Genomic DNA, 13,184 nt, shown 5'->3' on the forward strand with positions numbered 1-13,184 from the left:
GAAGAGGGTTCATTTTTCGGTGGAAAAGCCTTTCGCCTCGCCGAATATCCTTATGCAGAAAACTTTTGAAATATTTCATGGGAAAAGGGGGTATCTATTTATAAAATCCAGCATATGTCTATTCTCTATGATGTATGTCAAGTTATGGTAAACAAATCGAAAGTTTGTACGCCACATTGCGATGAATTTCTGCGAATGCTAATATGTTAGATGATTAATGTTTTGGATATAAGGGATATGGCGTGTGCCGAATCCATATATTTCGGACTAATCCAAAAATAGTTCAAGTCAAAAGTTGAAATATGGCAGAAAATAGATTTTGCACATTAATTCGGAATATTATTAAAGCAAAACGGTGTTAATGCCAGTGCTAATTGATTTCCACCTACGCCCTGATCAATGCCATGTGCCCTAAAAGTCGAAAAAGCAGTTCATTAGTCAGAACTGCGAATGTTTACTTCTCCCGAATACACTTATGATTATGCAGATGTTAAAGAAAAATATTTTTAAAATACTCGCTAGCTGAAGTTTATAACCCACCCTGTCAAGACATATAAATAGATATTTGCATGCCATTACCATTCAAAAGGTTATGAAACGAAGCTTTAAATTCCCCACAAAAGCCATCCGGCAGTAAGCCCATAAAAGCCATTTACAAAGCGGAAAGCAGCCGAAGATGGAGCAGAAAATAAAGTAAAAAGGGGATGGAGGAAAAAAGGAAAAAAGGCTGAAACGAAACTCTCACTCTCGCCCACAAATATTTGGATTGCATTAAATTCATGCAAACACAAAGGATAAGGGATACACAGAGCGCTTATCCTCTCCAGCTAGACAAATCCCCGCGCAAATAAAATAAAGAAAACCAACTTCAGACTCGCTCTGAGCTGGCAAAACGTTTCGTTCACTCTTCTTTCACGCTTTTCCTATTGCTTTTCCCCCCCACCATTTCCATTTCCCTTCAGTTTTCCCCGCCCCAATGCCATTCGCATCCTTTTTTCACTTAAAAACCATTTCAGTGCGACGGCTCTATGCAAATAGCCGCTGGACTTTGTTCGTCGCTTCGTTTAAATTCATTTACTTTGATTAAAACCCAGGCCAAGAGTGGACCTTCCACCCTCTGGAGTAGTAAACTTTTATATCCCTTTCCATGGAGCCAGACGCTTTTACCCACAGCCGCTTTAATATTTTCTTTTAAGCCATAACTTTACCTATGTACACAAAAAAAATAAATGAATACATTTCAACTGGGTTTCCACTGGTTTGATGCTTTTTATGCCATTAATTTTGGAATTTTTAAATATTCACATGTTTTAGTTTTAGCTGCTCCAAAGCTATTACTTTTTTCTGTGTATCGATAATTTTCTATATTTAAAGCATTAAAATTTCGAAATGATTATTTATTTGAATGCTTTAAATGTTTTTTTTATTTTTGAAATACATTTATATACATTTTTATTTGAACGTACTCGTATTTGCCTAATATTTATTGGAAGAACATGGTGTTGTTTTTTATAAGCAAATAAGCAATCGCTTAAGATACTTTATTTTTCTGTGTATACATTTTAAGGCTTCAAAGGTTTATGACCTGCATTACGTTTATTGGTCAATGATGGAGATTCTGTTTTGATTATGAGTTTTATAAAACAACTCACGTTTTTCTTCCACTTTCTTGGGCGTTTTTCCCTTCGATTAATTACGAGCATTGAAATCGATTTTCCCCACTTTGAGTTCTATTTTCATACATTTGTTTATTTATACTTGATCGTTCGGGCGAAAGACAAGTGAAAAGTCAAAAGCTGGCCACGTTTGTTGGCCCTCTCCGCGTGACGTCAGCACGGAGCTCGATGGATGCTCAAGGTGTCCTGAGATATTACCTGTCATTTGTCCCGGCAAAAAGCAATTAAGCTTCGTTTAAAGTCATCCCCAAAATCCTGACTAAGATCATCAAGAAATTGAATGTTGAATTAAGAGATTCAAAGGGGGTGCATGAAAAAGAAATGGGTCTTAAATGGGTTGTGGAGCACGTTTAGCCGACGGTCAACGACAAACAGATTGGAACAGCTTAGTCGGAACGCAAAAAAATATGAGAAAAATGAATAAAAGAAAGCCCCTTTGGCGCAACATAAAAAATCTGAAAAAGGATTTGGTTTTTGGCTCGCCTTTCAGCCTTTCGCCATCGTTTCGGCCATGGCTAATGGCGCTTCAGGCCGGACCAGCTTTCATGTTCAGCTCTCATTGCCCCTTTTGCTCTTTTGGATTTGCCTTTCAACAATGCGAAACATTTGTTTGTACAGCTTTTCCAGCTACGGCGGACCGAAGCGTTGAAAACATAATTTTTCTCGGTTTATTTACAAACAAGAAAGGAAAGCTAACTTCGGGCGGAGCCGAAGTTGATATACCCTTGCAGAATATTCTATAAATTATATTCTCCAAAATTATTCATATGATGCATTCTTAATACTTAAAAAAAGTCCCAACTTCCTAACTTTAAAAACAACAAAGTTATGTCATTTCCAATCGTTCAGTTATATGGCAGCTATAAGATATAGTCGGCCGATCCTTATGAAATTTGGTAGGTCGGATTGATTAACCAAATATAAAATCCATAGAAGATCCCAGCCTCCTAACTTTACAAACACCAATGTTATGGCATTTCCGATCAATCAGTTATATGGCAGCTATAAGATATAGTCGGCCGATCCTTATGAAATTTGGTAGGTCGGATTGATTAACCAAATATAAAATCCATAGAAGATCCCAGCCTCCTAACTTTACAAACACCAATGTTATGGCATTTCCGATCAATCAGTTATATGGCAGCTATAGGATATAGTCGTCCGATCCTTATGAAATTTGGGAGGTCGGATTTATTAGCCAAAAATAAAACCCATAGAAAATCCCAACTTCCTAACTTTAAAAACACCAAAGATATGGCATTTCCGATCGTTCAGTTATATGGCAGCTATATGATATAGTGGCCCGATCCGGCTCGTTCCGACTTATATACTACCTGCAATAGAAAGACAACTTTTGGGAAAGTTTCAAGCAGATAGCTTTAAAACTGAGGGACTAGTTTGCGTAGAAACGGACGGACAGACGGACAGACGGACAGACGGACAGACGGACAGACGGACGGACAGACGGACGGACAGACGGACAGACGGACATGGCTAGATCGACTCTCCTGGTGATGCTGATCAAGAATATATATACTTTATAGGGTCGGAAATGTCTCCTTCACTGCGTTGCAAACTTTTGACTGAAATTATAATACCCTCTGCAAGGGTATAAAAAGAATCAAATCTGTGTGTACACGTGACCCCTGACCCTGCCAGCACATAAATGCCGCAATTTTTTGTCGCAATGCTGCGGGGCATTACAATTTGTATTTGCTTTATTTTTGTGTAAATCGCAGAAAAGGGTTTGTGGTTTAAATAAGTACGAAGTCTAACCAATAATTTGCATAAACATGTTTAAATAAATTTATATACACACTACATATTTACTTTACACTATGCTCTACATTTCTTAGATTTATAAGGCATACTTTTAGGCTGTTGATGCCATTAAAAGCTTTTCAAATTCCAACTAAACACCACCACTTATGTTTGGAATTTGATATGATAAATTAAGGAATGCGAAATGTTTAATTTAATAATTCCTGTTATTTCTCACTTAAATATTTTCATGTTTAACACTTGCAATACAAATGCTTAACAAAAAACTAGCATAGTTTTCAGAGCTCCGCAAATGAAAGAAGTAATCGGAAAATGAGAGAGTACGAGAAAAATACGGAAAGTGCGGAAAAGCTTTCTCTCCCTCTTCTAATCTCTTTGGCCAGTAATTCCACATGTGTAAGAAATTTAAAAATTTAATTAGGAACATAGAACGAAACATTTCCAGCGAAATTAATGTTGAAGACTAAACGAAAATAGATCAAGAAGTTCGGTATTTATAAGCAGTAAATTGACGCTGTTTATTGAAACATTTAATTGGCCACTTTGAAAGCTCTTCAATAGAAATTCGTTTTAAAATTGTTGATTGAATGTGATGTCTTTATTTGTTTATCGATTTGGCATGGGTAAAAAACATGTGTATAAGAGTTTTTTTTACTGCAAACATATTAACTTTTAAAGTACATAAAACAAATATTATTTTAAATCAGTTTCTTAAGCATTGGCTAACCAAAATTGTATCAAATTAAAAAGGTACAGTATATCCTTGGTGTAGTGTAATTGCAGAAAAGCATTATTCTTCAGCAAAGACATTTTTACTACCTAAGAAGTGTAATTCTGTCTTAAAGAAAAGCTTGGGGAAAACATTTATAAAGGAAAATCAACAGGGCAAAGTTAAACGTAAAACTGCAGAAATGAAGTGGGAAGCAGCCCCAAGAATTTTCGCTAATAATGTTAATTCCATTGCCACCTCCCCCGCCATCCACTTTATTCAACTCCCACGAAACCACCGCAGATAATCAGCATCTCCGGCCTGTTCTGCACTTCCTTTTGCCTTTTGTTTTGCTTTCATCTCGGGTTTTAGTTTTGTGCTGTGTCGGCCTTCCTGTCTTTCGTCCTTCCTCGCTGTTGCGCAACTTAACTTCCTTCGGGTTTCCCGCCCAACAGCCACCCACCAACGCTCTTTTCAGGCCATTTCATTAGCATCATCCAGCCAGGAGGCAACTTAATGAGATGGCGGGCAAAACTTTCAACTGTCTTTCTGGTTTCTGCGTTATGCATAACTTTGGGCATTTTGGCTTGTGCTTAATTTAAAACAATTATTTGACGAGCAGTAAGTGGCCAAGGCCGCAGGCCAACTGAGCTCAACCCAAATCAAAGGTTGACCAAACCTGAATATAACCAAGGGAAGTGAAGAAAACGAAATGCAAGTTTTCTCCATCGTCTCTCCAAATTGCAGTTGGCCAAAATGCAAATGGTTTGGCCAATAGCACGCCCATCCCTATTATATCTCAACTATGATAATTTGCTGGCCGTTAAGCGGGGGAAAATGCGCTGCTCAAATGCAAACTGCAAACAAATGAGTTTGTCTGGTCGAATAAATCATGTCGTGGGATTTGGGGTTAGAAGTGCCCCCGCCAGCCCGCCTGGAAAAGTACCCCTTATCAGCTACTCTAAAGTAAAGTGCAAAGTCAGGCTGCCTAAGTGGCGTGAAGTGAAATGCTTTCTTTTAGCCAACACTCGCGGCAACAAGTTAAGTGCAAGTTAAATCAACATCTGAATTTCCACCGTGCTAAAAACACCGAAAAGAAGAAGCAGCTCTGGAGGTGCAAATGAAATGAGCAAAAAAATACACTGAAAAAAACACTCAATTGCAAGAGATTCTTGACTTAGGAAATGCAAATATAATAAGTTTAGCTTGAGCCGCTATTGTAATATATACAAATTCTAAGCAATGATTAAATCAGAATTTAAATTCCGTTTTCTTGTCGTGATATTAAATTTGTCTTTTAATATTTGGAAAAGTAAAAAACATTTTGTACAATAACCATATTAGAAGATAATTATTTGTTGTTTTGTTATTAAGGTAAATTTAAATTTTTTTCTAAGATTTCCAAGTTAATAAATTAAGAACTTGTTATCCTGATTTTCTCCTCTGCAAAGAGTGTTCTTGCAGTTTATTCTCTCCTTCTGGCCATAAACCTGCATGTGTGAGTTGCCGTTTCCCCCAGACGGCTAATAAAAACCAAAGACTTGCTTTCTTTGGCTCTGCATTTGCATAAGCCGGGTATCGTCTTTTTGATTGGCCCCTGCCAATGTGTGTGATTTGATATGCAGGCATTACTCACCTAATCCATCAATGCCTAGCCTGGTAATTGTCAGTTTCCGGTGAAAAACTCTTACAAATTATGCTTTGTGCCTTATGCATTTCACACTCGAAAGACATAAAACTCTAAGCTAATAGTAAACGATGCGAAAGAAAAAGAAAAGCAAAGAGAGACAAGGAAACCCATAAACTATTATCTGGGGGAGATAATAAAAAATATATGAGTGGAAGGGGTCAGTTGCATTCTTTGTTTGTTCTTGGTTACGACTTTCGCCTCACTTCATTAACTCCCCTCGCTCAATTGTGGAGTGTCAAGTTTTATTGGCCCCATAGTTCAGTTCACTTCAGCTCAGTTCATATTGGACCTATGGAAAAGTAAAAGTTTCTGTTGGCTGCTGTCCAGCGCTGACCCATATATGTACTATACAGATATATTGTAGTATCCCACAGATATTTCGGTTCTTTTTAAACAAAGCGAGTCGAATGGAAATGCATTATGCAAATGCAGCTGCCACACCACAGCATGCAAGAAATGCATCATGATGCGAGTATTTATATTATGATGAGGCAACCACGCCGGAGTCTATCTGGCCCCAATCCCTCCGGAAATATGTGTGTGGGTGTTGTGGGTAAGCGAAATGTTTTGTTTGAGCATAGGGGGAATACAACCGAATTCAGACAATGGACATGCCTTGTTTTCCACATGTAATTGCAAATCAAATGAGCTGAGATTAGACAAGCGTATCGTGTTTAGATACGAAACATCTCCATCTTGATTTATATGTGCCGTGGCTTTGGCTTAGTTCAACTGGAATAACAGCTCGGCAAAGTTTCCCCCATAACTCTTCTCAAAGTTTCAGTTCAATTTTCAAAGGAAGAGCTGGGACCACAGTGGCGGCAAAGTTTCCGAGTCAAAGGTAAAATCAATAAACAAGTTACCGTTTGGGCAGTGAGCACAGAACCTCCCCCAGTTACCAACAACCCTCGGACTTGGCCATAAACAATTGTGAGTGCGAGTACTGGGGGCGACAAAGCGTATACAAGTGGAACAATAATAACAAAGCACAAAATCAATTGGAAGTACTTAGGCAAACAATGGACCAAGGTAATGAAAGAACAGCCCAACAGCCAAAAAAAAAATAAAGGAAAACAATAAAGGCCGCTGCTCCAGTACTCTCCCTTTCATTTGGTAACAAGTGCCGTCTAATTCAGCACAAAGCGATTATTTCGATATCGGTTATTTCTGCAGCATGAACAGAACCTGTAATTTCCCTGCACACATAAAAAATATAAATCTTCACTTTAATACTTCGCAAAGATATTTATTTGTATATTTATCGTTTGCATTCTTTATTTAAAGAACAATTTTTAAAAGCATACTCGCTCGTTTTATTAAAAATGAAATATACAACTTTTGTTTTGTGTTCGTTCGATTTATCCTAGGAAAAGACGCAGTTATTTTAGTGCTTATATAAATTATAAGTTGAATAATAATACAAATTTTAATAAAATCAAATGATAAACTAGTTTATAAATTATATATTTCTGTGTACCAAATAGCGTGTAATTTTAAAAAGATATCAAAAGTGGTAAAGCATCGCCGCTGGAGGAGGGAATCAAGCCAAAGCGCAAACACAAATTAAAATAAATAAATTGCGTGCCTCACACACGCAGACGCGAAATGGGTGAAGAGCACGGGGCGTATGAGTAATGCGTCACAGCAACTAAACGAGCGGAAGCGTTTAATTAGCAGCTTTAATAATTCAATCAGCGTTATATGGTTTCCCCCTCTTTTAATCCCCCCTCTGTGTGCGTGTATGCTGACCGCTAATTTTTATACAGCAATTTAACCATGTTATTATTATTTGTGTTTCTCTCCTCTGCCTTTTATTCGGCGGGTGTACATTTCACAAGCAAGTGTTAAACAGACTTAAATGCCTGGCGCCTTCAATTATTCCTATCTCAATTTCCATGGATTTACTCTGGCCTGGTCACACATTTTATTGAACGACCTTATTATTGGGGGGCTGTGGGTGGATGGTGGCTACTTGCGGTTGCCTTTGAAATGAATCGTGTGGCTTTTTTGGGGGTGGCTTTTTAGCCATTTGGGGCGGTGGAGCTGTTAGCTGTTACTGAGCAGTTGGTTTCTGTTTTGCCACCTGCTGGGTTGCCAGGGCTTGAGCACTGCTGCCTTTGGGGTTAATGAACTCCACCTAATTAGGTTAGCGGTTAGGTCGACCAAAAATACTACTTACAAAATGCAAATTAGTCAGTACATTATTGGTTTTATGTTTCTTTACACCACCACTAGGCAGTGAAACCTCCTTGGTCCTGTCGCTGATTTTAAAGCGTCAGAATTGCAAATACCCGTCGCACGTACGTATATGGCGAAAATGGCATCGCAATAAATTTGCGATGACCACGGCAATGACCAGCAGCCGGAGGCAAGGCGCCGAGAGTGTTTGCCGCGACTGCTTAATGAAAAAGTAGCCAGGGCAGCCAGCAAAAACAGGCAAAGGCAAGGCAAGGCCTGCTCAATTGCCATTGATGTTCGAGAACAGACAAACATATAGCTAGATAGAGAGTTACACTGAGGGAAGAAACATTTGGTTTAAATGTTTCAGAAAAACTGCGCATCCTAAAACAGCTGGAAAAAATATAGATCCTGGCTATAGCCAAACTAAATATGCTTTAAATAATATTCTCTTATTTTAAATGTAACATAATAGAGGCCTAAATGTGTTTAGGTATTTGAAATGGTACATGAAGACGAGAAGTTAAAAACACCCTTTGTTTTGTATTTCCAAAGCTGTTGATAAGGCCATGTTCTCATGAGTCTTATCTTCGTTTAAAGCTAATTTACTAAAACCATAATATCTGAGTCCCCGGAAAATCCATTTGTTAACTCGAGTTTTGTATTCCTGAACATTTTTCCCTGTGTTTACAAACTCAGACTGAAAAGACAGACAAGACGGACCAGCCAGAAATAGCTAGACGAAGTCGCAGTTGGAGGCTGTGTAAAAACCATCAAAGCCAGCGCCAAATGTTGGCTTAAGCCTGCAACATGGCCATGTCCAATGTGCGTGCATCTTGGCTTTTTCTACCTGCAACTGACTGACTTTTTGCCCACTCCACTCCTGGTCCATTCAATCCATGGCCAAATCGACGCTGCAGCTGAGCTTTGATTTGATGACCGTGTGTCCCATGTTCGCTTTCTGTTTCTCCTCCATCCCCATCCCCATTCCCATCTCCATTTCCATTGAGCATTTCACTTTGTGTCGCCTGCGAGCGAGTGAAATCCAGAAATCTGGCCTCCGCGTCTGGCAATCGGTGGATCAGCCTAAATGACTGCATCCGCCGTGTGAGAGAGGAATCTGCTATGAAGTAATTTCATGCTATTTCAGACAGCTAAGCCGAACTGGACCGCAATTATAATCAATTCTAGACTATTATACTCTATTATACACAAAGAAAAAACTATGAGGCTGCTAACTTTAATCTTGTTAGAAAGTAAATAGTATTCCTATAAAATATTTTCATCATTAAAGAACTTAAATTTACCTTTCCTTATTATAAGTAACGTTTCAATATTAATAGAAAGATTTCTGAAACTGATTTTAATTAATTAATTTTAGATTTATATTTGATTGCTGAAAACAGCAGAGCAAAATAAGATGTAGGATACGTTTTTGATGTGTCTAAAGTTTAATTTAATTTTTTATTATTTTTCGATAAAATGTGCAAGGCAATCAGGGTTTGAAAGTCCTTTACATTTTTCTACTGTGCTATTGCTGTACAAATTTTGTAAGCCGAAAGCAAAGCATCAGTTTTATAAACGAAAGCAGAATGCGTTCAATTTTGTTTTCATTAAAAAAGTTTGTTGAGCTCATAGGAACAGCACGGCATAGACTTAAACTGCTTTTACTACTATGCTTACAGTTTTTCAAAATATGTTTTCCTCTGTGCAAGCCTGGGCTCAAGTGTAAAACTAATTTCAGCAACGATTCCAAAATGATAGCAAACACACAGCACCGATTCGGATCCAGTTTCGTTATTGCTCTTAGTCAGAAGCGTCAATTGCCTAACTAGAACAATAGCATCTGTGGTGCATCGGGCACAGCAGCTCTCGTTCCTACCATCTTGCCCATTAGCAGAGCAAATATAATTACGAAGGCTAACTGGGGCAACAAAAATGCAGAGGAAAAGCCCGGAAAAGCCGGGTCGGGCCAAGTCGAGCCAGCCGGAGCGCATAAATGCATGTTAAAGTCAATTTATGCAGGCCAGACAATGCAGCTTAGATCCTCTTGGCATCCACTTTTGTGCCAGGTACAGATTGCCCACAAACACACACAAATGGCATTCCCAAGGGGCCAGGACACGTGCTTGTTAGCGTGATATGAACACCCCATATTCCTCCGCTCCTCCGCCAGTTTGCCCGCTTGAATATGTTAAGTGGCAGCCGGGATGACAATGCGTATGAGCGATATATGCATTCCAACAGCTCACAATGGAATGCAATTTGCCATATCCCAACCTGGCAATTAATTTGGGCTTATGCCCCCCCGCCCCGCTGCAACGAAAGAAAGTCGGCGAAACGGACCGAAAATCTATGACAAATGGCCCGAACATATATGTATCCACTCCCAAAGACAGAAGTTGCAAGACGAATGTGCAGCTTTTTTCTCAAATTTGACAGCTGCCGACATGTGAAGGCAAGTCTAGAGGCACCGCACCGTTCAATTTTCCATCAAACTTTGGGTTCAATGGTGTGAAGAAAAGCGTTTTTTCAGCGGGAAAGTTTTGGGAAAATGTCAGTGCCAACTACAAATTTTCCACTTCATTTGCCAGTCCCTCTGACTTTAATTTAACTAATACAAAAATGCTGACAAAAATCAATATGCCTAACGTGTGGCCGTCGGCGGAAATGTTTCGAGTCGTAAAAAAAAATATTAAAATGGGTAATATTTTTTCTTTTTTTTTGGGGACAATGCCTAATGACACGCAACTTGGGAGTTATGAGGCCACGGCAAGAAAAAGGGTGCGGTCGGGAAAGAACTGGAAAACATTAGGCTAACCTGGCTGGAAAACCAAAAACAGAAACGAAAGAAATTGTAGCCGCGATATCTGCCTCCCTGTAGCGATCTGTTAATGATACTTTCCCGGTGAAAATCGCGAGAAAAAATGGCAAAGAAACGAAACGAACTCGAAACGAGGACACGCACATTATATAGCAATTTGTGAGCTCAGGAAAAACAGCAAAACTTCGCCCGACTTTCGCAACTGAAAGGCAAAAAGTTAAAAGCAATTTGGATTTTGGATTGGGGGCCAGTTTTTAGCCACCTCACGCAACTTGAATTCCCCCATAAGGACATTGCAACAATTGTTTGTTTGCCAGTTGTTCGTGAGAAAAGTCAATGTCAAGGTGTACGGAACGATTTTCTATTAATACCTGTCGACGCGCTATTTATTTTCGATTTAGTTTCCGAATGCTGGCATTGTGCATTCGATTGCCGTTGATTGTTGGCTGCTCATTAATAATTTATAAGACATACCTCGACGGAATGCCATGATTCACCATCGAATAGCTAAAAACTTTTGCTGCTGCATCAAAGTTCCTCGCTAATTCGATTGTTCTGTAACATGAGCTAAATTGTTTGAAAGCTCGACGAATGCCATCACTTTGCCAATTTTTTAATTAAATTTTTGTCAACCTACGGAAAAGCGTTGGCAGTTCGGTCCTCAGTCCTTCGCCAGCTGCAGCACTTTTCCAAATGTCTGTCCATTCTTTTTAATTGACAAAATTGATTAAAATGTTGCTTAACATTTTGCGCCAAACTGACATTTATCTTAATTGCTGGGAAAATGTCGTTTGGAAAATAGAAAAAGCCCGAAACGAAGACCAATGAAATGGGACACAGATCCAAAAGATGGAGCTCTTAATTAGATAATGGTTGTCAGGGCAGTTTGTAAATTGAGTTTGCTGTAGATAAATGGTACGCAAAGAGATGTCAGAGTAGATATCAAGCTTTTATGTTTGATAAAAAACTCTTAAGGTTTTCAAGTAAATATATGGACTATATTTTAAATAATGCAAACTTTTTAATTATATTCCGCTTTTCTATAGTAAAACAAAGTGTTCAGCTTTTACGCTAAATTTCGCTTTTATTTTGATGAACTAGCCCACCCGGAATACGTAATTCGTTTCCCAACATTTTCATGGCATTTCAAACAGTTCGCATCATTGTCCGTGGATTTAGTGGCCAACGCTTTATTTTTATCATCGAAATTCAAAGATTTTTGTGGCATTGCCAAAAAATATGATTTAGTTCTATGTTTATTTATGTTCCTCGGCTGCCATTGAGCGACTGCTGACATGCCATACACGCCCATTCGATATGTAGGTGTCATTTGTTTATAATGTTATTCGGCTGCGTATATATCTCTCTTGAATATTTCATTTGCGGCACATTAAAGCATAGTTAAGAATTTATGGGCTGGGCTGGCCGGGCAATATGTGGCAACTACTTCCGCTGGATGTCAAGCATGTGGCAGACAAATGTTCCTCTCGACCAATAGTCTTTGGCCCTTTGCCTCCACTGCAATGCACTTGACACGTTTCCAAGGAGCGTTCTTAAGGACTTTGGACACTTTCCAAGGAAACGGAAAAATCGGTTTCAAAAGGGGGTGAGCGGAAAATCCTGAGAGATTGTCGAGTGTGACTGGCATTTTTATAGGCTGCAGTTGAATTATCGACACATTTTCTATTTCACTTTCTGGCTGGCAACTCCTTGGCCACTATTGATTTTTCCCCCACACCGATTGCCTCCCGCCGCAACCGCACTCATTTAACTAATCAAAAGTAATTTTAATCAAAGGAAACCTTCGCCGCAGGCCAGGCACAGATAACGAAGAGCAGCCAGAGCGAAAGCAATTAAAGCCACGTGCAAAGTTTGCCAAAGGTTCCTGGAAAACTTCTTCTAGGCTCCAAGGTGGACGACTTCAAGAAGGATTGCTACTCGATTTTTTCCGTATTTGTCTTGGCAAAGATCAGAGGGAAAAGTCCTGGCCCTTTGCGAAAGTGGCCTGGGGACTCGGATTGCCAATCCTTGGGGTCGGGATGGTGTGTGGGGAGGTTGGGTTAAGCAAACTTAATTAATAAAGGAAAGACGCAGTTGAAAGGCAGCTGATTGAAGGCATGCACCTGGAGAAAATGTGACTAAGTTAAGGTAATTAATTTTTCGAAAGTTTTTCCTACATTAGTATCATTAATCATCTTTGTTTCTGAATTTCAAGTATTTGAGTTTCAAACATATTTTAAAAAGTGTTACATTGAAAAGAAAAGTTCCTTCAGACTTCTTATAAATATTCAAAATAGTTTAACGTTAATTGTCTATTTATCATCC

The 13,184-nt window shown here is 39.0% G+C and overlaps 1 protein-coding gene across 3 annotated transcripts in view; it reads right to left on the reverse strand.

Moving 5' to 3' along the window:
• LOC108042170 (capon-like protein) overlaps positions 1-13,184 on the reverse strand; it is a 47,897-nt gene that overhangs the window by 17,434 nt on the left and 17,279 nt on the right. The window lies entirely within an intron of this gene.

The sequence above is a fragment of the Drosophila rhopaloa genome, unplaced genomic scaffold (assembly GCF_018152115.1).
Source record: "Drosophila rhopaloa isolate 14029-0021.01 unplaced genomic scaffold, ASM1815211v1 contig_163, whole genome shotgun sequence".
In the NCBI taxonomy this organism is placed as follows: domain Eukaryota; kingdom Metazoa; phylum Arthropoda; class Insecta; order Diptera; family Drosophilidae; genus Drosophila; species Drosophila rhopaloa.